The sequence below is a fragment of the Schistocerca gregaria genome, chromosome 1 (genome assembly GCF_023897955.1).
Source record: "Schistocerca gregaria isolate iqSchGreg1 chromosome 1, iqSchGreg1.2, whole genome shotgun sequence".
In the NCBI taxonomy this organism is placed as follows: Eukaryota; Metazoa; Arthropoda; class Insecta; order Orthoptera; family Acrididae; genus Schistocerca; species Schistocerca gregaria.
In genome coordinates this window covers 953,036,279-953,064,149 of record NC_064920.1, presented here as the reverse complement: position 1 = coordinate 953,064,149, position 27,871 = coordinate 953,036,279, and the positions used below count along the sequence as shown (strand labels likewise).

The window sequence follows — 27,871 nt, the reverse complement described above, 5'->3', positions numbered from 1 at the left end:
CGATCGAGCTTGCTCAAATAATATAAGTGGTCCAGCTGGCCGATGCAATACGTGCGCTAATCTGGCGCTAAGACGGGTGCGAGCGTGGCAGTGGTGTGGTGTAGGGTAGGGTAGGGTAGGGTACGGAGTTGGACGCCGGCCCCGGCGCACGCGCAGATCGGTCGCAGCCGCCGGCGGCGAAGCGCTCGCCGCCCAGAGCGGCAGTGTGGCGCTGACGCGACGCGAGCGCAGAGAAGCGGCGCTGCCCAGCCCAGACGAGCACGGCGCGGCTCGGAACCACGGCGAGAGGCGCGCGCGCTACGCGACGCCACTGTCGGTCGCGTACCCTACCCTGCCCCGACCCGAACCGAGGACCTCCGCTGGCAAGTAAGTGCTGGTGCTGTCTCCCGGCATCTGCTCACCACAACAACCTTTCTCTACTACACAGCGTTTCCCTATTTTTCTCCCTCTTGCACGAAAACTTGAGAAAACATTATCAGGGTGCAAATATTGCCAAACATGCTCTTAACGTTAAGTTACACATCTCACGAGACGTAAAGGTGTGGTTACCTTTGACTACCTGCTTAATGTGAGACTTAACGTTAAACAAGTGTCTGTCAGTAACAGTGAAGACTCGAAGCGACACCTTCACATAGTCTCAGCTGTACTTAATGGTAGGCCATATTCACTGTTAAGATTCTGGGACACTGCAGCTTGCAAGAGAGACTGAGCGTAAGAAAGATTGAGTGTAAAACTACTGCTCTAGAAACGCTGCTAAATTTTAACCTTGCAGCCACTCAAGTAAAGAAGCTTAGTATCTCGTGGAAACTGACTACCACAGTGATGCTCTTATCCTCCTTGTACATCAGAATTGCTCATATAGACAGATATAAGAGTTGTGATTGTGATGAACCAAATTAATGCTTAATTATTAATTCTATTACGAGACACAAACAATCATAATAATATAACACATTAGACAACATTACAACGTGACTATCTTGGATTGTTTTCCGTCAGTCTCGGGCGCTATGTTGCAGAACTGTTACATTGCAGTTTGCTGAGCTGAAAGTCAAGACCGATGTAAGGATGCCGAAGATACTGACGACGAGTCCTGCGGAACATATCGCATTGTAATGTTATTTAACTATGATACCGTAACTGTATGTGCCTGGTATCAAACGTTACGAATCACAATATTGCAATTCCAGGGACATCGTCCACAGAATAATTTATGTGACCATTTCTTTTTTATGTGCCCTTCAGTCTATGTTCATTCGTGTTTTCAAAAATTGCAAGAGCACTAATGTAATAAACTGACTACATATGAAGATCGTCGCTCAGAGCCCAACTGCTACTCTTACTGCTAATTGTTTATAAAACTGTCTTAAAGAGTGCTCTATATCATGATCCTGACATTCTATAACCACAGGAACAATATAAATACAACAGTTAAAGGCAAAACGAAAACATTTCGTTTAGCGAATGCTTTTACTGCGAAATGTAGTTTCGTTCGAGGTCACATTGTGATAAACAATTCCATGACACAAAAGCTACTGTTCACAACTTTTTTTCCTGTCGCTCCACAAAGCTTCGCAATATAAACAGTCCTTGACTATAATACCAGAGAAAAATACTGATACACCTGGAATAAAACACATCCATATGATTGAAAATAATCTTCCACGTAAGTTAATTTCACAGAACGCGCGATAGCTCAGACGAATAGAAGAATGCTCTGAATGCGAATGACAATGAAAGAAAAGCGGACTTCACGAATTTTCCTTTATTTGCCAGTTCCATGTATCCACACTGCTCCGTGGCTGTTACAGATTTGTACCGTCAAGGGCTACGTTACACATCCCAGCAAGCGTGATTAGTTACAACATATCTTACGCGAATTGAGTTTCTTCTGAAGTAGAAAATGTTTATTGTACAGTACTTATTGTACTTATAAAAGTCATAGCTCGGCACAAATATGCAGAGCATTACTGTTACGTCGTACTTTAAATTATTGTTCTCCAATGGAAAGGGGACGTTGGTTCATCTAGGCTGGAAACACTTGGGATTTTTTCATAATGTAAGACAGTTATAACGAATTCATTTGGAAGGAATATTCGGTTAATTTTATGCAAAATGTCCTACATTTTCGTTGCTTCATGTGTGAAATGAATTAGAGACAAAGAGTGTCTACCCTTTTGCAACTGTCGCTCCTTTACATTACTTTTTATTGGTATATTAGATGGAATTAGTACATTGGAAAGGGGTGCTTTAAAATGTCGTCATTGCTTATACTGCGCTGTAGAACATAATTATAAGAAAACTAATTGACAAATTGCCGTGTTAGATACAAAACAACTCAGCAATTTCTCGATGATATTCGACGAAATGTAAAGACAGACGGGATATTGGCCTCAAGTTTCATGAAGTAATTTGGTGTAGCCTCAATGTAATATTTCAGATGCTATCAAGGGATGATAAAAAGTCTCCGTTATAGATGCTTCAGCCGAATTTAGTTCCTCGTCTGCGCCTGCCTGCCTTAAAATGTTTCTGAAATTCCTATACCTCTTTGTCACCTTGCGAGATACAGTAATTAGTTTTCCACAGGTCATAATTAAGCGCTTTTGGGGCAGACTCATTACGAAACTCGTATTAAACTTCGACCTACGGCTCTCTGGTGTTGAAAGCAAACAAAGTACACGCAGCAAGACGAGGGAAGCCGCAGACGTTCCGGAATATAGGGAATTCGGTTGGCAAAGAGCTCTTCGCCAGCTTTGATGCACTACTCGTGGCCTTACACCTGGTCGGGATCAACGAACGGATACGCCGTTTCATTGCTATTACGGTTCTGTCGCGATCAAAGTATTCCGCGTCAGTGAATGAAAGAAAACTTTACTTTCAAAGAGTATTCTCTCCAAACGAAATTAGCATTTAGCTCCTAGCCGAAGAGTTTTACACTGATAGCAATGATCTAGGCCTATGAATTAGTTAAGAAGAAACAGCTGGTTTTTACAAAGGCGTTCATTTGCCAGTAGTAATACATGATTACAAGAGTAATGCCTAATTTCTCATAAGCATTAAACTTTGATATGTTGCTAATAATCCCGCGAGACTTCATTATTTCGACGACCTGAACCGTTAATTTCTTCAACATTAAATTAATTGGAATAAGTCATGTATCATTAGAAGATTACTGATCTGTCTATCAGTAAAGATATCACTTCGAGATTTTGTTTCAAACAAAGTGAAAAACTCTTGGATATTCAGTACACTCTCAAAAATAGAAGTTTCAGAAGGCTTTTGACTCATACACTGAATAAATTTCCAATTTATGATGGATATTTCATTAAGTTATTATCTATTTGTACCACCCTTAACGATTTCATTATTTAAAGTCAACACATAGGTGTCTGGACTGTACCAATTGTAAGTTGTTTGACAGTAATATTTACAATCGTTCACTTTTAAGCTACTGATGGATGTAAATGTTCTTTATATGCACGTGAAAAATAATTTTTTTTCGTTAAACAAATTTGTAAACAATACTAAATATTTGAGACCCCTGAAAATGTTTATGTTCAGTAACATTTAACGTTGATTGAGTAGATAGTGCCGGAATGAGTAAACTGGACTACTCAATTTTATACCACTTCAAGTAAATTAATGAAAAGTTATAATGTAAGGGTTCCATAAAGTTCAGTTCAATTGAGAATAATAAGTGGCAATAGCATTACACCCGTGAACTATTTTAAATTGTTCAAAAATACAGTGCATGTGGAAGGACTCTGTAATTGGGGAAGTTGACTAACTTAGCCACCCGTAGTTCCTTTGAGTTTAGGCTTTCTTAACTATAACTAACTCTACCAAATATTTATTTAATTCATTGTCTCAAGAGAAAAATTGTTTTCTGATTTACGTTGAAGGAAACGTTTACGTTCACTGTGGCTTTGTGTAAATAACTCCCGCGTTTGGGCTTCTCGCTGTGCTCGAATCAGCTTCAATAAGGGAAATACCGTTATGAAATTTTCGAAAGACACTGTTGATTTAAAATATTTATTGTTAATTTCGGCCGTTTTTTGAAACAAATAATTCTATTTCTTGCACTCTGCACTCTAATGTAACATTTTCGATCTGAAATATTCGTTAACGTGTTACATTAAACGTCAGCAAAGTTACTATTTCACGTACTGTGCAAAGATGTAAAATAAATTGTGTAAGAAAGAATGTTTAGCAGCCTTTACACATTAAACAACGTAATAATACAAGAAATTAATTAGACTCCAGAATTCGTAAACTGTTATCAGTAATTTTTTGTTATTACATGTTTCTTCGTTTTTCATTAAGCTGCCATGTACCTTAGTACGCATTATTACTGAGGTGAATAGTTTGGTGGTACACATTCCGGATTGAAGCGGTTTATGCTGTAAACAACGTGCACAGTGACTGGCGCGGAGAGTAAATAGTGCCGTCGTCATGCGCACACGTGGGGCTGGGTTCGATGCCAGCATTGTTTACGCGTTTCCATTGTACGTCACAAGCAGCGTCCATAACCCCAGGTGCGTTCTGTGCAACGCTTTCGGCTGCTGTCTATTGAGTCCTCAATTCGGCATCTGTTGTCGAAGTTGTTCGCCTGTAGAAATGTAGTTATAGTCCACACGGGTGTTTCTTTCTCACAAACAAGCTGAGGTATTTGGAATCGTGAAACAATGTTGTTGTTTTGAAGTATTATTCCATGAACGGTTGGACCAGAGTGAAGCCTTTATGAGAGTAATTTGAACTGAGAGCTGGTGTCAGTTTTATAACGTGTGTTAAAAATGGTAATATATTCACTTTAAAAGTAGAAAAACCTTTAAATCCTCTTGTATTGTTAATAGCTGAGAGATTGTGTGCTACATATAATTTCCTATTTTCACTGTTGCTGACTTCGTCGACTCCATAAATCTATCCTTTTTGTAACGGCTTCGATGAACCGTCGGTCTCATACCACTGTTGCAACTTGAGCACTATGGAACTTTACCATTGTGAGAAGAACTTTTTAAATTACTAATACTTTATCACCAATGATGTAGAATTCCTAGTTGACATAATGAAGATAGACGTTTTGTGTTCCGAGAACTTTTTGTAAGATAATTTAGTGTGTGTGGTTTTTTTTTTTAATTTAAGTGTTATGTCGTCTTATATTCATTCCATATAGCGTCGAACTGATGTCAATTTGCTGCCACTGTGCATTAACTAAGTTTTTCAGTGAAGTGATGAAGACTTAAGTCATCTCGGATATCGCCTAGAAACTGGTCTATTATGAAATCGCTTTATGCCTAACTTGTAACCTGTCAACAAATGAATTCAAGACATAAAATTAAACAAAATCAAGAAAATAAAAATAAATATAACAACATATCGCCTGGTTTAAAAGAGGAAAACCTGAGCTTATCCCCAGTCATGATGATAGAGGTGAGTTCAAGTAATGTCAGAACTTTAAAACGCATACAAATTAGTGCCAAAATCGCAAAACTTCTGAATGTTTCTGCCTTAATCGATTTCATGACGGGTCTGCCGAAACGAAAAGTAATATGTGGTTTTAAGTGATTATGATATTGATCATGGTGGTGGTGGTGGTGGTGGTGGTGGTGGTGACGACGACAATGATGATGATGATGATGATGATAATGATGATGATGATGTCATGTGGCTATTGTCCTTAGAGTAATCCCTTCGATCTGATGCCATTTAGACTGACGGTCTGTCCCGATTCTTATTTTATCAAGCAGCTCCGCATTTGGTCTAATGAAACTGTGACGTATTACAAAAGTTTGTACAGAAAAAATTACAAGTGGCTCAGTGGAGCAGGCTCCTCTGCGCAGTTTACTGTACGCATCGTGCCGTGCCTGCTCGTCATACTTACGCTAGGTTGTCGGCAGAATTAGATTTAGTCTCTAATGTTACATTCAACAACCAGACCATTTGTTCTTGGTAAATGCATGGTAAACACCATGCTGTCTTACAGTATATTCATTCACAACCGGTTTCGATAACTGATCATCTTCAGAGTGGAAAAATATTGTGAAAGCTTCACATGTCATACATGCTATTTAACCAGAAAAGATTAAACAGCTGACTTGCAAACAACAGAAAGAGGCACTTTACACCTCATACCAGCTTAATAAAACAGGAAACACTAAAAAGGAAGACACGTGGCAGCAGTAAGTGCACAGAACCATTGCTCAGGCACAGCGGGTTAACACAAACCCTAATTATGAAAACGCTAAACCAACTGCAGTCTGTTTGGCGAAGTACCTACCGCTTCCCATGACAGGTTTTATAAAAGGCAGTCTTTTTGAGGTAGGGGTCAGCTGCGACAAATGCCTCTGGAAGTCGTAACAGTCTGTTCGGGGCCAGAGGTGCGTAAATCTCCAGGACTGCGGCCATTGTGACTAGGGAACAATAAGCGTGTTCTTCATCAGCCAGGCATGGCCAAGTAAAATTGCCGCCTTTTACTGCGCCAGAGGTGCGACACAATCGAGAAAATAACTAACAGTCAAGCCCGATAAACAAGGTATTTATAACTTGCTGAATGAGAGCTGCAATTCCAGAACGCCGCACATAAAGCAACGTATGTCTGAAGTAACAATAAATCTGCCGAGAGATATCGGCAGTTCACAGCGGCTTTTACCCCGTTTGCTTTAACAAAATCTTCGAAGGAAAATACGCGCACATCACCCGAAATATTTGGTCTTAGTTCAAGGACACCGCACATGGGCTAACCTGAAACATACACACTTAATTTTCATCAGGCTCCATCTCGGAGCATCTGCGAGCAAGACTACGTGAAACAAATAGAGCGCCGGCGGAGTGTTGTGAGACCAATGTCTCGAGCACTGACGTCGCTAGCTACCTTTGCACACACAGCTTTAACTGATTCAGCATCCTTAAAGAATTCTTCTGCTCCTAAGTGATGTAGTACTTCGTGTTTGATGTTCTCGCTATCAACACGCTATAGTCCGCTGTTACATTCATATTTTTAATAACACAATACAACTTCAAATAAATGGATCGAGCATTGTGGCGTTGTGGATTAGAATGTGGTTTCGCACTCGGGAGGACTAGGGTTCACCTCCTCCTGGCTATCCAATTATACGTCTTCAATGACTTCCCTAAGCTGCTTAACGCAAACGCAGCAGTTTCTTCCCCCATCTCTGTACGAACTTGTGTGTCCTTTATAATAACGTAGTCGTTCACGGCAAGTTAAAGCCCAGCTCTATAAACAGAACATGATTAGAAATTTCCTTTCAAAACAGCAAACAAGTATGTAATCGTTATTATTTACTCTGGATACAAAACGTTTTCAGTGAGATTTACAGTTCAGCAACATATAGTCCTCCATCCTATTATGTAGTATCAGTTATTTTGTTTTGGACATTCGTTTTTATCGAGTCAGATCAATTGTTTAATTCTCATACAAAATTGTTTGCTTTCATTTTTTGGGAGTGATGCATTTGCTTACTCATTTACTACGATGAAATAATTCCTATGGCACATTATCTCTTTGATTTTGTTGTTACTGCCTGGCTAACGTCCAGACAACGTTTAAAATGGAGACCGTTAACTATCAGAAGCCTTTTGCGTCCCAATAGTCTTACGTTCGCTAACTTCTGAAACATTTTTGTGTCAGTTTCGATTTTTCTATGCTGTTGCTTGGTCTTTTCTAAGACAATACACCTTTATTTTGGGACGGAGAATTGTGGGGCTATAGGGCTGTACAACAAAAAGTAGCTGGAAAGGGCTCTCTGACACACATTACTTGATCTAATACAATCGTGTTGTAGAAAGAACACGTGAATATTTTGCTGAATCAGTGAACATGATCGCCGGCCGGATTGGCCGAGCGCTTCTAAGCGCTTCAGTCTGGAACCACGCGATCGCTACGGCCGCAGGTTCGAATCCTGCCTCGGGTATGGTTGTGTGTGATGTCCTTAGGTTAGTTAGGTTTAAGTAGTTCTAAGTGCTAGGGGACTGATGACCCCAAAGTCACATAGTGCTCAGAGCCCCCCCCCCCCCCCTTGATCATCAGGTGAGAATTGTGTAGCATACTGGAGTTCAGGTTCAGGTTAGCTGCTGCATATACTACGCTACAGATTTAAAGTTTCAGTTCAGAAACTGAAACTGAGTATTACTTACAATTCCCCACATGCGACTCTGAGAGTTAATCGTTACACAAATTTTTCAGGGGACCTGAAAACGCACAAAATGTTGAGTTGAGTATGGCTGTCGGGTATGGTGTGTGTGTTCCAGCATCCACATCATTGTCCTTGGTCTGTGTACGAGTGTCGATAAACCACGCCGTTTTAATTCGTTACGCGCACAAGCGAAAGTTAACCCTCCGTTCATAAAATATCTTCCCTTCGTTAGTTATTTTGGTGAAATTGTATATCCTTTGTTGCAAAACTTCCGTGTACGTGAACATTGTTTAAACAGTCAGCAGATACTGTTTCTAAAACAGTTCAGTGTCTCAGAAATTAATGGCCTGATAGCATGTTTACTAAAGTGAATATTTCAAGTGACTGACAGCTGCTAAAAGGAAGACCAGTCTTTAACACAGCATCACGAGGCCCTCTGACTTGTCACACTGCTGTTTCTATTCACTTTCTTAACGTATGGCTTACTCAACAGTAAGACACCGAATCAGCTATAAACGCAGCAGAAGCGCACTGAATGCACATCCAACCTTCGCAGGCAGCTGTTGATGGTTGTGGCTTATGGGAACTCAGCGACGAAGTAATGAGCGTTTTGTTGTTTGATTTCCTCGTCCTCGTAGTCGTCTTCGTTGCCGTCGACGTCTTCTTCTTATGATTCTGTTTCTCTTTCTTCTTCTTCTTTTCATTTTCGTAACCCTCTTCGTCTTCAGTCCGAAGACAAATTACACTCAGCGCACGCTCGGCTATATTGTGCAAGACGTTTGCTCTCTGCATAACTACTGCATTTTACATCAATTTGAACCTGCTTACAGCATTCAGCCCTTTGTTTTCCTCTGCATATATTATTCCACTCTTCTCTCCCTCACCACTTACTTCCTTCCACTACCGAATTCAGTATTCGCTACTGCCTCAAGATATGTCTTATCAGTATTCATTTAAGTGACGAAAATCATGGGATACCCCCTAGTATCGTGTCGGATCTCCTTTCGCCCGGCCTAGTGCAACAACTCGACCTGGCGTGGACTCCACAAATCGAAAGTCCGCTGAGAAAATATTGAGTCAAGGGCCCTCGACCGCCGTAGATTATTGAGAAACTGTAGCCATCGTAGGGTTTTGTGCACGAACTAACCTCTTGATTACGTCTCATACCGGGCTATCTGGTTCGTCAAGACATTCGCTCAAATTGAAGAATGTTCGTCAATCCATTCAGCCAACCAGTTGTGGCTTGGTGACATGGCGCATTGTCATCCATAAAAGATCCATCGTTGTTTGGGAGCATGAAGTTCATGAAAGGCTGAACGTGGTACCAAAGTAGCCGATTGTTACCATTTCCAGTCAATGTTAGGTTCAGTGTGACAACAGGAACTAGTTCATTCCATGCAAACTCATCCCCCACACAATTACTGAGCCATTACCAGCTTGAACAGTGCCATCTTCAAAGCTTGGGTCCAGAGCTTCGTGGTATCTGCGCCACACTCGAAACCTACTATCAGCTCTTACCAACTGAAATCTCGACTCATCCAACAAGATCACTGTTTTACAGTCGTCTAGGGTCCAAACGATATGGTCACGAGCTCAGGAGAGACGCTGTAGGCCATGTCGTGCTGTTAGGAAAGGCTTTCGCGTCGGTCGTCTGCTGCCATAGATAATTGACGCCCAATTTCGCCACACTTTCTAACAGCTAAGTCCTTCGTACGTTCCACATTGTTCTCTGCGGTTATTTCACGCATTTTTGTCTGTTGGCACCGACAACCCTACACAAACGTCGCAGCTCTCTGTGGTTCAAGCGAGGGCCGCCGGTCCACTGCGTTGTCCAAGGTGAAGAGGTAATACCTGAAATGTGGTTTTCTATGCACACTCTTGACACCATGGACCTCAGAATATGGAACTCCCAAACGATTTTTGAAATGTAATGTCCCATGCGTCTAGTGCTCCAACTACCATTCCACTGGCCGGCCGGTGTGCCCGATCGGTTCTAGGCGCTCAGTCCGGAACCGCGCGACTGCTACGGTCGCAAGTTCGAATCCTGCCTCGGGTATGCATGTGTGTGATGTCCTTGGGTTAGTTAGGTTTAAGTAGTTCTAAGTTCTAGGGGATTGATGACCACTGAAGTTAAGTCCCATAGTGTTCAGAGCCATTTGAACCATTTTTTTGAATTGTTCCACTTCTAAAGTCTGTTAATTCCGTCTGGCGTCCATAATCACATCGGACACCTTTCCACATCAAACACCTGAGTACAAATGACAGCTCCTTCAGTGCACTGCCCTTTTATACCTGCTGTACGCGACACTACCGCCATTTACGTATATGTATGTCGCTAACCTATGACTTTGTCACCTCAGTATAAATAATTTTGGAATTAAGTAGTATCATAAAGCTCTTTTCATACTTTTTGTGTTTATTAGTTCTAATCTTTATTAATGCTAAACTTCAGTATTCTGGTGTAACCTGTGGGGCCGAAACCTTCTACTCTCTATTTAGTCAAAACGATCAGGAACTATGATTATAAACGAAATTTTTGGGTCCTAATTGATCGATAAATTTGATAAACTTTCTCAACCAAGTATAGTAATATTCCTGTTAATAATAATAATAATAATAATAATAATAATGTCTCTATCATAAACAGCAATACGAACAGTTCAGAGGCTATCTCTACGGTAATTTCCCATTAAATAATCTTTCGCCCTGACTTCTGATAATTGAAGATAATTGCTCGCCACTAAAGTGGAAAATAATGTCACCAATGGCCATGCGGTTTTGTTAACGTTACTGGAGGCACACAAACAGTTACTTCTGCGAAATCAAAGCGATCCAGGACGCTGTACAGTCCTTGCGAGTTCACTTCCTGTTTGTACTGTAAACATGCGTTTAGTTGCAGCCTCGCTGTGACGTTACCCGAGACGGCGCGTAGGCCAGCGTTTGACTGATGCGGTCCAAATGGTAGCTGGGAGAGAAGTGAGGTCCTCTACAGCCTCTCTGCCTCTATTTATTTATGGGTACAGCGGACGGCCGAAGAGAACACCTGTCGTCACCCGCTCTATCCCCAGGTAGCAGCATCTAAATGGCTGCTCTCTCGAACTCATATCATTTTATAACACTGTGGCGTATCAATTTACAATATTCGTAATTTTTCTATCAATGTACACTCCTGGAAAATGAAATAAGAACACCGTGAATTCATTGTCCCAGGAAGGGGAAACTTTATTGACACATTCCTGGGGTCAGATACATCACATGATCACACTGACAGAAAAACAGGCACATAGACACAGGCAACAGAGCATGCACAATGTCGGCACTAGTACAGTGTATATCCACCTTTCGCAGCAATGCAGGCTGCTATTCTCCCCTGGAGACGATCGTAGAGATGCTGGATGTAGTCCTGTGGAACGGCTTGCCATGCCATTTCCACCTGGCGCCTCAGTTGGACCAGCGTTCGTGCTGGACGTGCAGACCGCGTGAGACGACGCTTCATCCAGTCCCAAACATGCTCAATGGGGGACAGATCCGGAGATCGTGGTGGCCAGGGTAGTTGACTTACACCTTCTAGAGCACGTTGGGTGGCACGGGATACATGCGGACGTGCATTGTCCTGTTGGAACAGCAAGTTCCCTTGCCGGTTTAGGAATGGTAGAACGATGGGTTCGATGACGGTTTGGATGTACAGTGCACTATTCAGTGTCCCCTCGACGATCACCAGAGGTGTACGGCCAGTGTAGGAGATCGCTCCCCACACCATGATGCCGGGTGTTGGCCCTGTGTTCCTCGGTCCTAAGCAGTCCTGATTGTGGCACTCACCTGCACGGCGCCAAACACGCATACGACCATCATTGGCACCAAGGCAGAAGCGACTCTCATCGCTGAAGACGACACGTCTCCATTCGTCCCTCCATTCACGCCTGTCGCGACACCACTGGAGGCGGGCTGCATGATGGGGCGTGAGCGGAAGACGGCCTAACGGTGTGCGGGACCGTAGCCCAGCTTCATGGCGACGGTTGCGAATGGTCCTCGCCGATACCCCAGGAGCAACAGTGTCCCTAATTTGCTGGGAAGAGGCTGTGCGGTCCCCTACGGCACTGCGTAGGATCCTACGGTCTTGGCGTGCATCCGTGCATCCCTGCGGTCCGGTTCCAGGTCGACGGGCACGTGCACCTTCCGCCGACCACTGGCGACAACATCGATGTACTGTGGAGACCTCACGCCCCACGTGTTGAGCAATTCGGCGGTACGTCCACCCGGCCTCCCGCATGCCCACTATACGCCCTCGCTCAAAGTCGTCAACTGCACATACGGTTCACGTCCACGCTGTCGCGGCATGCTACCAGTCTTAAAGACTGCGATGGAGGTCCGTATGCCACGGCAAACTGGCTGACACTGAGGGCGGCGGTGCACAAATGCTGCGCAGCTATCGCCATTCGACGGCCAACACCGCGGTTCCTGGTGTGTCCGCTGTGCCGTGCGTGTGATCATTGCTTCTACAGCCCTCTCGCAGTGTCCGGAACAAGTATGGTGGGTCTGACACACCGGTGTCAATGTGTTCTTTTTTCCATTTCCAGGAGTGTAGTTAAGCAGGCTTTAATCACAGGAAAATCTTTGCTACATATAAACTTTACCGTCTAGAATTTTTAGAACGCAACTGACGGTAGAGCATGACCTCTGAACTACTTCTTTAAGAGACCTGGTGTTGATTGTTATTTACATTACATTCTTTTAACTTGTTAGATCTTCATTATTTAATATGTTTAATTACATGCTGTGCCGGCCGGGGTGGCCGAGCGTTTCTAGGCGCTACAGTCTGGAACAGCGCGACCCCCACGGTCGCAGGCTCGAATCCTGCCTTGGGCATGGGTATGTGTGATGTCCTTAGGTTAGTTGGGTTTAAGTAGTTCTAAGTTCTAGGGGACTGATGACGTCAGAAGTTAAGTCCAATGGTGCTGAGAGCCATTTAAACCACTCACATGCTGTAATTATAATGTTCTAGCATTAACATAACAGGTACTTAATCTATTGCAAGTAGGAACGTTTTTGTTTCAAATTTAGTTTTCAGTAAATAACTCGGAAACTATTAGTGGTAGCTTAATAGGGTCACATAGTTACTTTTTTTATGTTGTACTGAAGTTTCATACGAATATTCATATTTCTAAGCCTAATATTTAGAGCCTTCAATTTTTCTTAAAGAAATCCGCTCTTGGCCAAAATAAGGTTGTGATCAAGTTGAAACTTGTAACTGTTGATTTTGAAATATATTTCCACATTATGACCAACATTTCGCTTTCTAGCTTTATTATTTAGCGCCACCTGTTCTTGTCTTAAAACTATGTATTTGGGGAAAGATATTCATCTGATGACTCTGTGATTTAACAATTTAGGCATTAATATGCTGAAACATATCTGGCGAAGTAACTTTTAACTGTTAATTTCATCCTTAGATTAGGGCGCAATACTTTGTATGCTACGCACAGGCGCGTTATGACGGCGTGGACTGTAATAGCAGTGAACTGGCGTAAGTCCCGGCACACACGCTCGCCTCTGTATCTCTCGAATGATACAGCGCTTGTTTCGCCACAAACACTCATTTCGTATCCTCTATTTTCCATTTGTCTGTGTTGGTCGTTGACCATGTTTCATTTCCATGTCAGGCTACGTCCGCAGCTCGTAGTCTAGTGGCTAGCGTTGTTGCCTCTGGATCCCAGGGCCCCGGGTTCGATTCCCGGCCGGGTTGGGAATTTTCTCTGCCCGAGGACTGGTTGTTTGTGTTGTCTTCATCATTTAATCACCATCAGCATCACTCGTGACTGGCTGATTGGACTGTCAGTACTGGGACTTTGTACGGGAGCTGATGACAGAGCAGTTGCGCGCCCCACAAACCAAATATAATCATGATGATCAAATATCATATAAGGCTTCACCAAAAATAAATCCCCTCCCCCCTTAAAAAACTTGTTATTACTTAAAGATATATCAGGTGTGAAGAAACTTGTCTTTTCAGGAAGTCTTCACGTGGTGTCGTCACCTTTAAGTCTATCCTTGGTTACTTTTCTACCAAAATACGAAAATAAGTCTTCACCTTTTCTTATTCAATTGCCCCTGTGACAAATTGCGTAGGCTGACTACACTCCATTGCCCTTTTTCGTTTAGTGACGTTCATCTTTCAACACTATCTATACTTCAATTGTTACATAGGAAGTTTTCAAGACTGCGACAGTACTGTAAATTTATGAAGTAATTTCTACTGCTTCCGTCACTTTTCACCAACATTTAACTACCACGCCGCTTTCCAGTACACAAAGATATTTACACAGGGTGATCAGAAACAACTTAAAAAGCTTGTAAGCGTCTTGCAGCGTAGGTTGTCCTATGAAATAGTGGTTAAGAAAAAAATTCGATACCTTGTGCCGTTTACGAGTTAACTAGCGTTGGCGTTAGCCAGTCATGCAGTTACGCACGAAAATTCAAGCTGCCCGCCGGGTACAAAGGCTGTCAGTTGTTCTCATACCGTAAATGATACCGCACGATACTGCTCCGCCTTTGTCTCGGTTTCCATCCTCTCTTCTGTCTCATGTCGAACCTTTGTATTGCTTTTTTGTCAGGTTCCAGGAAACCAAAAGAAGAACACGTTTAGCGAAACCGTCTTTGGTGTGCCGCTTGAATCTCCTCGCGCAACGGCCTGATTCGTTAATTAACTCAGAAAGTTGGCAACGTGTCGCTTCTTTTTCTTAACATTTATTTCTCAGCACAACCTACTCTGCAACACAGTTACAAGCTTTTCAGACTGTTTCTGATCACTTTGCATTTTAATGTGTATATTTAGTGATTTGCATTTTTATATCAGGATTGTTTGTGATACATAACGTCAGTGGCACACACATCAACTGAACCTAATGAAACTTCATACTAATTTAATGCACATGTAACTGGAATGCACCTGATGATAGCATTCTACCGAAACTCCTCGTGCTCATTAATATGCTGCAGTGAACTTTACCTATGGGTTCTCTGTTAGAATTACAATGTCATTACACACTGTAAACCGATAATACTTTAATGTCTTCTTCTAGTACTTTTCCAGATTTCTCATTGCTTTGCTTTGCTTTTTGTCCCCTGTTCACCTGAAGAACTACAGCACTGTCAAACTTTCTCGTTTACTGCCTCCCGTTCACGTTCTTCAACTCTTAGAACTGTAACCTGGGTTCTCTTCAAGCTGAAAAATCTTTCAGTTCTTTGAATTCTGTTCCAGTAACATCATCCCAAAGAAATCATTGCAGTTAAAGTAGTAATTTTTTTCCATTTGTGCCAATGCTATGAATGTAGGTTTGCCTTTTCTTCTTTTTTAAATTTGTAAATCGTTGGGTCACTACAGCTCCGTTGTTGCTACACTTCTCCCCAAACCTAAGACGATCTTCCTCCAGTTCTGTTTCGACAGCGACAGCTAAAACGGTTAGCAGCGGAGTGCAGCAGACCATGGTGCAAAGTGCTCATGAAACGGACTTTGTGAACAGCTCTTAAATCAGAATTAATTTCGAGTGCCTCTAACATAATCATCTGACTGCTCTATTAAAAAGATCGAATATTACGGTTAAAAGGTATTGCTATGTGAAGTATAACAAGTACCAAAAAGCAAGGTGTCCCGTCAGTGGTTGGTGGCATAAGATTCTCCAACTGAAAAAGCTGAAGCCAGCGCTTTCAGTTAACGCTTACTGCGTGTTATTGTTGTCATTTCTGAAATCACTTAAGTTGCAGTTGCTGTCTGAACTGTGACATCTAGCCTCCGAAACCTCCAGTCCGTCTTTGCAGCCTTCTAAGACAATTATTTGGAGCTGTAAATATACAGCAGGATATTAGGAAAATGGGAGATTAATTTAAAACAAGGACCAAATTAAATTTTACATGTACATATTACCATTTTAAGTTAGATACGATAACAGAAGACAACTTGACCTTGTTAAATGCAGGTTGTGTTTTCTGTATGTGACATAACATTAATAAGTCATGTTATCAGAGCGCGTTTACAATAATGGAAATAGATTGAACTAGGCACCACAGCCTTTCACTAATTCTTCTTCAGATTACTATCTCGGAAGCTGATCCTCGTTTTCAAACGTTAACTTCACCTATTGATTTCACTGATTCATTTCGATCCGACTTCGATACGGTTACTACTTCGTTTAATATAAATTCACAATGACTCTACTGTTTCGTTACACATTCTACGGTTAAAACTTAACACACCACCAAAACAAATTATTCAACGATGGAATGAAAGTTAATTTGAAATGAACGATTTTAAATTATATGTTTCAAATGAAACTTTTCATCATCGACAGGACTGTCTACTGATGTTTGTTTAACGCTGCGCTGCGGCCGTTGGCTTACGAAGCAATTGTCATGCTGGGGTCTAATTATATTTTTTATTTTGTTCCATGATGAAAGCGCCATGTATTCAGGTACGGGCTCCTATTCAAAATGATCACTCATTGCAGTCCACTGTAAGCCGTTGAAATAAGTAGAAAAAATCTGTGACTCACTCTACACGTTTATTTGCCATATATGTGTCCGCGGCAAACTACGGCATGTACAATCACGAACTACAATAACCCCAATATAAGTTACGTAGAATATTTTCTCTTAAAATAAAGAATCTCAGAAGACACAATAATTCCGATTGCTTATGAGTTTACACAGCTGATAGAAAGCATCATCACATAGAAATCTATATAAATAAAAATCAATTGCCGCATCTATGAAAGATCTTCGCATGAGAATGGCTTGACCGATTTGGTTAGGGCACTGGACTCGCATTCTGGAAGAACCGGCATATGACCATACTGATTTAGGTTTTCCGTGGTTTCCCTAAATTACTTCAGGCAAATGCCGGGATGGTTTCCTTGAAAGGACACGGCCGATTTCCTGCCCCATCCTTCCCTATTCAGAGTTTGCTACATATGCAATGACCTTGTTGTCGACTGGACGTTTAACTCTAATCTACTCTTCCTCGCAGGCCGAAATGGCCGAGCGGTTCTAGGCGCTGCAGTCTGGAGCCGCGCGACCGCTACGGTCGCAGGTTCGAATCCTGCCTCGGGCATGGATGTGTGTGATGTCCTTAGGTTAGTTAGGTTTGAGTAGTTCTAAGTTCTAGGGGACTAATCACCTCAGCAGGAAGAATCGCTAGAGTATGCGAATGGAAATGACACTTTAATTCAAAGACAAAAATCACAATAAAGTCACCGCGATTTATGGTGGTCCCGTGGACTTGAAGAAAGATGGGGAATGCTTCGTAATGCGGTATATGATCACCATGGAAGGCAATGCATGCATTGCAGTGTGCTGCCATGCTGGCCACAAGCTTGCTAAGTTTTTGTGGGAGGGCGAATCATTCCTTCACAAGCGTCGCAACTGCTGTAAGATCTTTGGTCAATGCAGACATGCTGCGAAACGTCTCACACTCGACGGGATTTAAGTCGAGGCAACGGGTAGGCCAGTCCATTTGCCGATTATCCCGTCGATCCAAGAGCTGCCCGACCTGCGCTCTTCGATGCGGTCACGTACTGTCATCGATAAAGTTGAATACACCGCCAAATGCATCCCAGAAAAGACGCACATTGTGAGGAGTACAGTGTCAGAATAAAATTCACTGGTGAGTGTACCGTGATCCAAGATTTGGAGGTCAGTGCGCCCACGAAACATTATAGATTCTCAAACCATAACACCTGAACCACTAAAACGGTCATGTTCGACAATGTTCCTGGATGTACCATATGAGATTGCGTCCTGAATCTTCTCTCGTCCGAAAAGAGTACAGAAAGGAACAGACGATCCCACTGCTCGTTGTTCCACTCCCTATGCTCCTGCCAATCGCTGACAGTGCCGGCGATATGTGGATGGCAACGGAACTCTAGTTATTGGTCACTGAGCAGTCAGCGCCTTCATGCAAGTGCTGTGCCACTGTAGACCGCGAGACTGCGTGCCTTGCAGTCCTGTTAAATGTGGGTGCAATTGCACCCGCCGTCGACGTGGTTCCCCACTTCACTGTTACACAATGCAGGGGTCATTGGCTGCTGTAGTTGACTGTGCTCGGCCAGCTTCACTCAGTGTAGCAGTACCTGCGATGTGGAAAGCCTCCCCCCCCCCTCCCCCCAAGCAAGTGAAACAAAGGTGTGAGTCGTGCCACACTCCTGGGCTACTTTTCTCACACTTCGTCCTTCTTTCCGCTTTTCGATGATACTTGGCCGTTTGAAGTCATCCAAGTGTTGTCTCTGGGCCACTTTGTAATGAAGAACATCCCCTCAGTCCACCCTAACTACTCGCTAACTCTCTCTCTCTCTCTCTCTCTCTCTCTCTCTCTCTCTCTAACACACACACACACACACACACACACACAGTCTTTTCCGTTCCTTCGACTCATGTCGCGGGGTTAGAGTCATGTGGCGCCACGGTCACACTGACATCACACCACTTGACAAGAAGTTGTCTGCGCAATACTCTGAGACATCTGGCAACATTCCACCGCACTTTCGTTCATTTCCGTTTTCTTGTTAATATGTTACGTTATTATTTTACCTACTGCGTTCTTTAGTTTTGCGGAGCTGTGGACATTTAAATTTCATAGATTCGAAAACGTCATTCTGCCAAATTTAATGTACAAATAGCGGTCGCGAGACAGATTAAACAGAAAGGTAATTACTTGGTACTTCAGTTTCTCGCTTCCCTCACGTGAAGTGTTGGAGCTGAAATTTCCTGGTGAAAGATGCATACGATCCAAACTTTTTTTTTCGCGTACAGGTATTCCGCAGAAAGAGCAATTGTCTGTCTCTCTGTAACAATTTCTGCGTTATACGTTCCTGTATATTTCTCAGTTCCACTAATTCATCTTCCGCTGGGTCATTTGTCAAAGAAAATGCACTGCCAGTAATTATACCTGAAGTATTGGGAACACTAAACAATATAGTCACTTGTAATGCATGGGCTCATCCTGTACTGGCAGCTAAATCTAGCGAAGTGGATGAATTGAGGCGCTGAGAACCATCTGTTGATCTTAACGGTGAGTCAGGTTTGTCTGTGGTGTAGGCTAACAATGTATGTATGTGCATTCACGAAAAATTGTCTCACTGATTTCTCTGATATTCGCTTATATGTGGGCTCGACAACGGTGTGCTTTGGACCTTTAAGGCTTTCGGTGTCTCAATTACTTTTCACGTGAAACATTAGTACCTGCTGTGTAATATTGCTCTCAGGTGGTGTTTATCGATCATTTTTAATAAAAGTTTGAATGCAGAAAGCAGTTTTTCATTCTGATGCACAAACTTCCTGACATTACAAATGTGGAACGGACCGGCAAATTATTATTTAGCGTCAATTGAAATGGATGGTGACACAACAAGGCAGATTGACTTGAATCGATATATTTTGTCCTCCAAATTTTTTAAATTCTTTTTCAATATTCAAATTATCTTTTTAATACTTCCTTATTCAACAAATTTCCTTTTACTGTTATGTAAGTCCGACATTTGATTCATGATGTTTATTAACTATCCTTCTTAAAAAACGCAAACCTTAACTTTTTTCAACCTTCATACCATCCCCTAGTTGTACTTCTTTAAATGTGAAGCTGTTGTGAGAGTGGTAGGTAAGCAAATGTAACATGAGGCGAAGCAGGACCGACGTTCAGAAGCAAAGGGCTCAATATCTAGGTCAACAGGATAGCTTATTAGCATAGTAGAGGTGATATGGAGTTAAGTCCTTGTATACTGCTTACCTCAGATGTTCTAGTTAGAGTATATCGGACGGAAAATTAAGGGAGAAATAAATTTTAAAAAGCAACAGAGATTTATTGCATTTGAGATTCAGTTAAGTACAAGTACCTGTCACAAATTTTGGATGGAGGTATAATGTAAAATAAAGCAAATGCCGTTCTACGTTCTTAATTTATATCTGAATGAACTTTAATTATACATCCTCAATTAATGGAAACACACGAAAAGATAAGAGGCTTAAAATAAACAAACTCCGCATCAGCTAATATAACATTTCAAACAGAATAGGTAACAAGCAATCTATAATATAAACTGTGATCGCAAAGGATATCTTCAACACACTGCTTGTTGATAAACTATCGTACATGATTTAACTCAATATGGTGCGCACTTCGTGGTCATGCGGGTTGCCGGGTTCGATTCCCGGTGCGGTCAGGGATTTTCTCTGTCTCGTAATGACTGGGTGTTGTGTGATGTCCTTAGGTTAGTTAGGTTTAAGTAGTTCTAAGTTCTAGGGGACTGATGACCATAGATGTTAAGTCCCATAGTGCTAGTAGTCTGCTATAGGCGGTGGCGCGGCACGGACCTGCTGTCCCGGCCGCGGGCGCGCGTGGACGAGGAAGTGTTTACACCGCCGGTACTCGCGCGTGTTGTTGTCTGACTCGATCGCCATGGCACACAATTTTCGAAAGACTACGCTCCAATTTACGTCCGACAACGAATTTGCCAGACCCAAAGAATTCGAAATAGAGCGTTTTTTGAGGGGAGAAGTTCGTTTACCTGCTGCAGACATAATTGGAATACACCTGTCCATTGTCAGCAGTACATTGTACGTAAAGATGACCGATGAAGCTGCGTGTGAAAGAACTCTCACCGCTGCTCAAAGAGGATTTAAATTTCGACACTCTGATGGCCATATCAGCGACGTAACAGTAGCTTCTTCAGGATTGGGTGTAAGGGTCTTTCGGATCTTTGAACTGCCGTTTGAGGTGCCAGAATCGATGGTTACTGAATCGCTGCGACCATATGGAACGGTACTTAGTCATACGTCTGAACGCTGGACAAGTTTTAGTACCTGTCCTGTGCTAAACGGCGTGCGACAGGTGCGGATCTTCCTTACTTACTCTTATTTACACATTGGAGGGTGTCGAGCTATTGTGATCTACGATGGCCAGCCACGCACCTGTTCTGGCTGTGGTGGAGAAGGACATATCCGCTCGGAGTGCATACAACGCCGCGTCGTGCAACTGCCACATGGAGACGCGTCACAGCGAGAAGTTCCCACGCAACTGCCGATGACGTACGTGTCGGTGGCGCGCCGGGAAGTGTTGCCGAGTTCGGAGCGTGACAAGAACGTGTTTATGCAAGAGCAGACCGAGTTACGGGAGCATGGAGGTGACTCGGAGAATGTCCTTACACCCACGTCACGTCAGTTGAGAGAGGAACCTTCCGAAAACTCACATGTAGCACGCGGCGTGGAAGGAGAGGTCGAGACAGTGGCGCCGGCAACGGGCCAACGAGCGATCGACGAACACAGTGAGGTAGCAGAGGGCAGGGCACGCAAACAGTGATCGCCGAAGCGTTGCAAAAAGCGTCGCCATAGTTCGAGTGACACGCCCCCCCCCCCCCCCTAGCCTAGGGGACACGGAAGGTATCCTAGCCGCAGAACTGTCTGACACAGAAAACGTGCCTTTAGATGACGCTGCCCGGATTCCGTCAGATGGTGACCGGATGTCCTGCCTTTCAGATGGTCTCTCTTCATTGACACCGGCTGACCCAGCGCTGCCGACGAAGGAGTCCGGGACACCAATGTCCCGGCAGCCACGTTTCTCGGATGGATGACCACTGCGACTGGGCGGAACCAGTCGAAGACATACAGGAGTTGCCACCCCCAAATGATGACCACTCACCTACAGGATGCACACCACGGAACTACAATAAAGGAGGGCAGCCCGTTGGCGGGCACCCCTCTGAGCACGAATCGTGGACTAAAGCTCTTGGAATTCTCAATGACATGACACGAGCATGACAACGACAACGAACCAAGCATATAAGGTGGGCACAGTGAACATTAACACCGCACGTTCGCTTGCAAAGATGCAACTTCTCCGGGACATGATTTACGCCACAGACGTTGATATTCTGCTGATGCAGGAAACCTGCACTGCTGCTTTTCCCGACGTGGAATGGATACAACACTTACCTAGCGCCGACTCCAGATGGAGGACGTCGCACAGCGATACTCGTCCGGGAAGGGATTCCAATGCGTGACCTCGACTACCTTCCTTCGGCTCGGGGTTTGGCTATGACCGTGAACGGCATTCGTATCGTCAACATCTATGCACCCTCCGGATCTGATAATCGTCAGGCGCGTGCACGATTCTACTCGGAGGAGATTGCCACCCTATTCCATGGGAGGTATGACCACATCTTGGTAGGGGGGGATTTTAACTGTGTACTCACACCGAAGGATTAAACTCCTAATTTTAGCTCCTGCCACGCATTGAACACGATCTGCCGAGACATGGCCCTTATGGACACGTGGGAAAAGATCCATGGGCAGCGAGAGGGCTACACGTATTTTACTAGCCACTCCGCGAGCAGGCTGGATCGGATTTACGTTTCTGACGGATTAAGAGATCACATGTTGGCTGCTGAACGTTGGCCGACAGCTTTTACGGATCACGTTGCATATTTATGCAGGTTAACCCTCCCACGGCAGCGGGTCTGGTGGAGTCGTAGTTCCTGGAAACTTAATTCATCCTTATTGGTGGATCTCGAATGTCGCCAGCGGATCGAAGAAACATGGCAGACTTGCACTCGCCGTCTGCCGCTGCACCGTACGGTCCTTTCGTGGTGGCTGCAGTGTGCAAAACCGGCGATACGGAGAGCTCTCATAACGTATGGCAAGGAAAAAGCGAAATGGCTCCGAGATACACTTGAATATTACTACATGGTGCTCCGCGACCTGTCCTCCAGGGCCCCATCGCCCTAGCGTCAAGCGGAAGTCCATCGCATTCAGGCCTGCCTTTTATCGATCACGAGACGTCGACTGGAGGGACATTCGATACGTGCTCGGTGCCTGGCCAACGTCGATGGAGAACGTATTGGCATGCATCATGTGTCCAAGGGACATGCGCGTAATCGCCGATCCCTAATCACAGTCCTCCATGATGACGATGGTCGGCCCTTGACGTCACAACAGGACATTGCTACTGAGTTTCTGGAGCATTACCGCCGCCTTTTCACTGGGACGCCGACGGACAATCGGACAGGAGAAGAAATTTTGCGACAGATGCAAACGGAGGTGGATGGTCCTTACGCAGAGGCGCTATTGGAACCCCTAACGGAAGATGACATCCGGGGCGCACTCGCGAAGGGTGCGGTGCATAAATCCCCTGGGCCAGATGGGTTGACACTCGAATTTTACCGAGAATTTGCGGATTTAATGATGTCCCAGTTGTTATTGATGTATAATGAGTTATTGAGCGCTGACACGGACGTTCCGTCGCAGTTCATGGAGGGACTGCTTATACCAATACCGAAATCGACAGCGAGTGTCAGCGCCTATCAATTTAGACCGCTCACGATGCTCAATACTGACTATAAGATATTTGCGCGAATGTTGGCGGCAAGGCTCAAGACTGTAATATCCAAGACAATACCACAAGACCAGGCTTGTCTCGGGGTTCGGAGCAACATACATTCTATACTCGGCGAATACCGTGACATAATTTCCCTGACGGAAACTTGTCGCATGCGAGTGGCGTTCGTATCGGTGAATTTTGATCGTGCCTTTGACAGGATCAACCATGATTTGCTTGACTCGACCATGCGACGCATGGCGATACCACAGGATGTTATTACCGTCCTTATGCGCCTCCTTCGCGGCGCTTCTTCTGCGGTGAGAGTAAATAGCAGGGAAGTAGGACCGATTCCCATTTGCAGCTGAGTTCGGCAAGGATGTCCCTTGTCGTTGATACTGTTTACAGTAGCGCTCGAGCCATTGATGCAGACTCTTAGACGGACTCTAACAGGCGTCCGACTCCGTGCGAGCTCCTTCACGTGTCGTGCATATGCCGACGACTTGATGATACTCGTCCGGTCGGAGAACGAAGTCAGTCAGGTGGTTAACCTTCTTAATACGTACGGAGTAGCTGCGGGAAGCAGGGTCGACATGAATAAAACCAAGATCATGCACATCGGTCGACGGCTGGACGCTCTGCATAGTCCGTTTACGACGGTGGACATCTTGCGATGCTTAAGTGTATTGTTCACTCGATCGCTACGGCAATCAGCGGCGGCGAGCTATCGACGTCTCCTCCAGAACGTCCGACTGCACATACGCAACAATTCACTCAGTACGCACGACCTGCTCCAAAGGGTGGACTACACTAATGTTCACCTGGCCTCGCGACTGCCGCACCTGGCACAGGTACTGCCAATGCCACATGGTATTGCTGACAGATTAATGGCGGCCTTTGGGTACTATGTGAGCCAAGGAATGTTGTTTAAGATCAAATACGAGACTTTAACTCTCCCACACCATTCTGGAGGACTTAACCTCACGGATGTGCGGAACTAGGCTCTAGCTCTATACCTGCGAGCGACGCTACGCACCTGGAACCACCGGCAACACGCCCTCACGTCGGCCATCCTGGATGTGCTTCTTCCCACGTCCTTTGAACCACCGGTGGCGGTAGGCACAATCTCGACCTCCTTTTCTCACGTCGCGCGATTTTTTATTGATTTTAGTTATGTTAAGTTACAAATACCTTCTACAAGAATCCCCACTACCCGTGAGATATATCGATACTTGCGGCGTCATCATGGCAGCAATGTTGTCGAACTTAAATACCCAACACAAAACTGGCGACAGATTGGCGAGCTGTCCATACACCTCTCCTCACCACAGCAGCGCGATCGTCATGGTATACATTAATCAACCGCAAGACAGTCAACCGCCAACGATTGTACGACATTCGCATGGTGGATTCCCCGCTCTGCCTTATATGTGGCATGCAGGACACCGATGAACGTTGTCTGCAGTGCGGTGAGGCAAAGGATGTTTGGCGGCTGACGCAACGCATCATAGCCCTCCTCAGACGCACCGACGAATCAATGATCACGACGGACACTCTATTTTTCCTTGACGCTGTATTTTTCCTCTCACAAATACTTCGGCAATCCGATGGGTTGGAGGACACGCATCGCACTACGTGCTCTCGCGGACCTTGATATCGGGCATAGACTATTGGCATTATCTACTAGAACATCACGAAAGCATCCGACACCACTCTAAATATAAAACGCATTTTGCGAACTTTCTAGTTAGCATGTTTCATAACCCCCCGAAGCGGTGGGGAGTCCCAGGTTTACGTTGTTTCGAGGGATAGGATGTACTCCCAGTGAAGTGACGAGGATGTCACTTCAGCCCTATATTTCTTTCCCTTCTTTATTACATATGATTTTTCTTTTGGGACATTAAAATTCAATGAATAAATAAAATATTATTGTTTAAAAAAAATAGTGCTCGGAGCCATTTGAACCACTTTTTTAAAATCAATATACATCATAGTTTGTAGCACAAATATGGCTACTTTGTAAATAAGAATGTTTTCTGTTACCGTCTCATTGTAAAAGCAGGTTTTTACAACTTTATCAATGATAAATCTGTAACTGCAAGTACACAGCGAGTGCAGTGTTGAGATAGTGATTCACCTGAGACTCTCTGAATGTATTAATTCTGCATTATATTATTGTGGAAAATGTTACAAATCTGTGTGGTACTATTTTTTCTTCATCAACAGTGCATTGTACATTATGTATGAATTTTGTCTACGGAACGTCCGCCTTCTTAGCTGTGACATGAGTGTAGATGCCAGTCATTCAGAGGTCCCGAGTTACATTTCTTATAATACAATGCATTTATCCTTGATGAGAGGGCTGGACGAGGGTACACTATGCCTTGTGATGCCAACTGATGATCTACTTAAAGGAGAACCACCTGCTCCAATGTCTGCACGCCGACAACTGTAGCGAGGGTGGGCTCTGACCGCACGCCACTCCACACCGCACCCAAATGACACTATTGGCTGATCATGACCCGGTATTCGATCGGTCCCCATTGGCCCATTTATGGTTAGATCGGCGGAGGTTCTCTATTGGACATAACATTCCACAGTTTTCCTTTTTGATAATAAATCTGATTGCCGTATATTATTGCATATAATTTAGAGCATTAGTCACAAGCTCAGCTACAATCCTCTGTTCTTGTTTCCCTCTGACGTGTAAACTAGGGCATGCAGATGTTACTGGTTAGAACGGCAGTGTAATTTTGATTACTCTACTGTACTCCCAAAAGTTTTGTTCTAATTTCAGCACTGTCTTTTCTCTTCATATTTCCTTCACTGAAGAGCGACATAATCAGAAATGAGAATAAGAAATAAACACATAATCGAAGACTAATAAGGTGGAATGTATTGCCTTCATCAATAAAATTAGCTTTTACACAAGACTGATTTCTAGCTTATTATCACGATGTGGGATGATGCAATACGATTCCTCACATAATGACGTTACGAATGATACATTTCATTGAGTTCATAGGAAGTGAAGTCCTAGGCTTATATTATGACGGCTATTTGTTGACTTCACAATTTTTGGTCGTCAAACAATAACTCTTACTAAATTAATCCGTGACAACATGCGCTGATCTTCTTTTAATCATGTTTCTGCATGAATAATTAATAAACGTAAGTGAAGATACAAGTATGATGAAGCAGTTACCGGAAAGAGGCAAAAGTTAGAAGGTTCTGACGTTCAGACGTACTTAATCTGTTTCTGGAAGGACTAGCTGAAAGGGAAAATTGTAAGAGAAGGCCAAGCCCAGAAAATGAGAAACAAATTATAGGGGAATCTGGATGTAAAACGTGCGTAGATATGAAAGGATGGGCACATACCTGACTGGGGAAAACTGCATCAAGATAGTCGAAACACTCATTACTAAAAAAATTCTGTCTTTATTCTCAGAGAGAGATGGAAGAATACGGTATTCATCGGGTAATTTACGAGGGGCGTTCAATAAGTAATACAACACTTTTTTCTGAAAGCAGGTCGGTTTTATTCAGGGTTCCAGTACACCATATTATTCCCCACTCTTTATGTTACAAAACCATATTCAGCATGATTTCCGTTCAATTCCACGGCCTTACGCCATCTTGCCCTCTGTAGCGTCTGCGTCTCCTTAGAGTTGACACGACTCGTTGGGGATGGTTGTTCCAGCCAGTATGACGTGGAACGGTGTCCATCGCTCACGACAACGCCACCTTGTAAGTAGTAAGAGAACACAAACTGCTAGCGTGGTTTTCTTTTGTTGTGAGTCCGCGACAGACTTTTCAGCTTGCGCGATCTGGTAAACTGTAGTTCTTCGTTTTATTATGTCCGGTTAGATAATGGTTGTTGAATATTAATAATATAAAGTCTTGAATCTTCAATCCATCACCCAAGTCGTGGCCACATTATGGAATTGCGAGGATGTTAAGTTAATGAATTGTTATTCCGTCGTCAAGACGTCGCTACGTCGCGCGTTCAATAGCTACACGACATGATTCCAGGGATAACATATACTTAAGCAATGTTCAGAATGCGTTGTAATCTTGGGAGAAATCGATGATTGTTCACTGTTAAATAATAATGAATTCACATTTTCACTTAATAATATTCTAATATCAATTAATTTTCAATGATACACGTGATACTGTCTATTCAGTTACGTATGCGACACGAAAAATTAAAGTTTGAATCCAATTTTATGGTTCATTGTAATTAATTGTCGCTATGCTGAGCACGCATAGGGATTTCTCACTCAGGGAATTGCTTCCGTCTACATCAGTAATACTGTCGTTGACGACAATTTCTGACAACTCGGTGAAATTGTACGTTCTT

At 43.7% G+C, this 27,871-nt stretch overlaps 1 protein-coding gene across 2 annotated transcripts in view; it reads left to right on the top strand.

Moving 5' to 3' along the window:
• Window positions 1-202: 202 nt before the first annotated feature.
• Window positions 203-27,871, top strand: part of LOC126276092 (putative tyramine receptor 2) — a 1,721,495-nt gene continuing 1,693,826 nt past the window's right edge. The window contains exon 1 of one of the 2 annotated variants that reach the window (XM_049977249.1): window positions 203-366. The gene's annotated coding sequence lies outside the window, so the exon portion shown is untranslated. The remainder of the gene's footprint in view (window positions 367-27,871) is intronic. The other variant, XM_049977251.1, reaches the window with a different exon arrangement.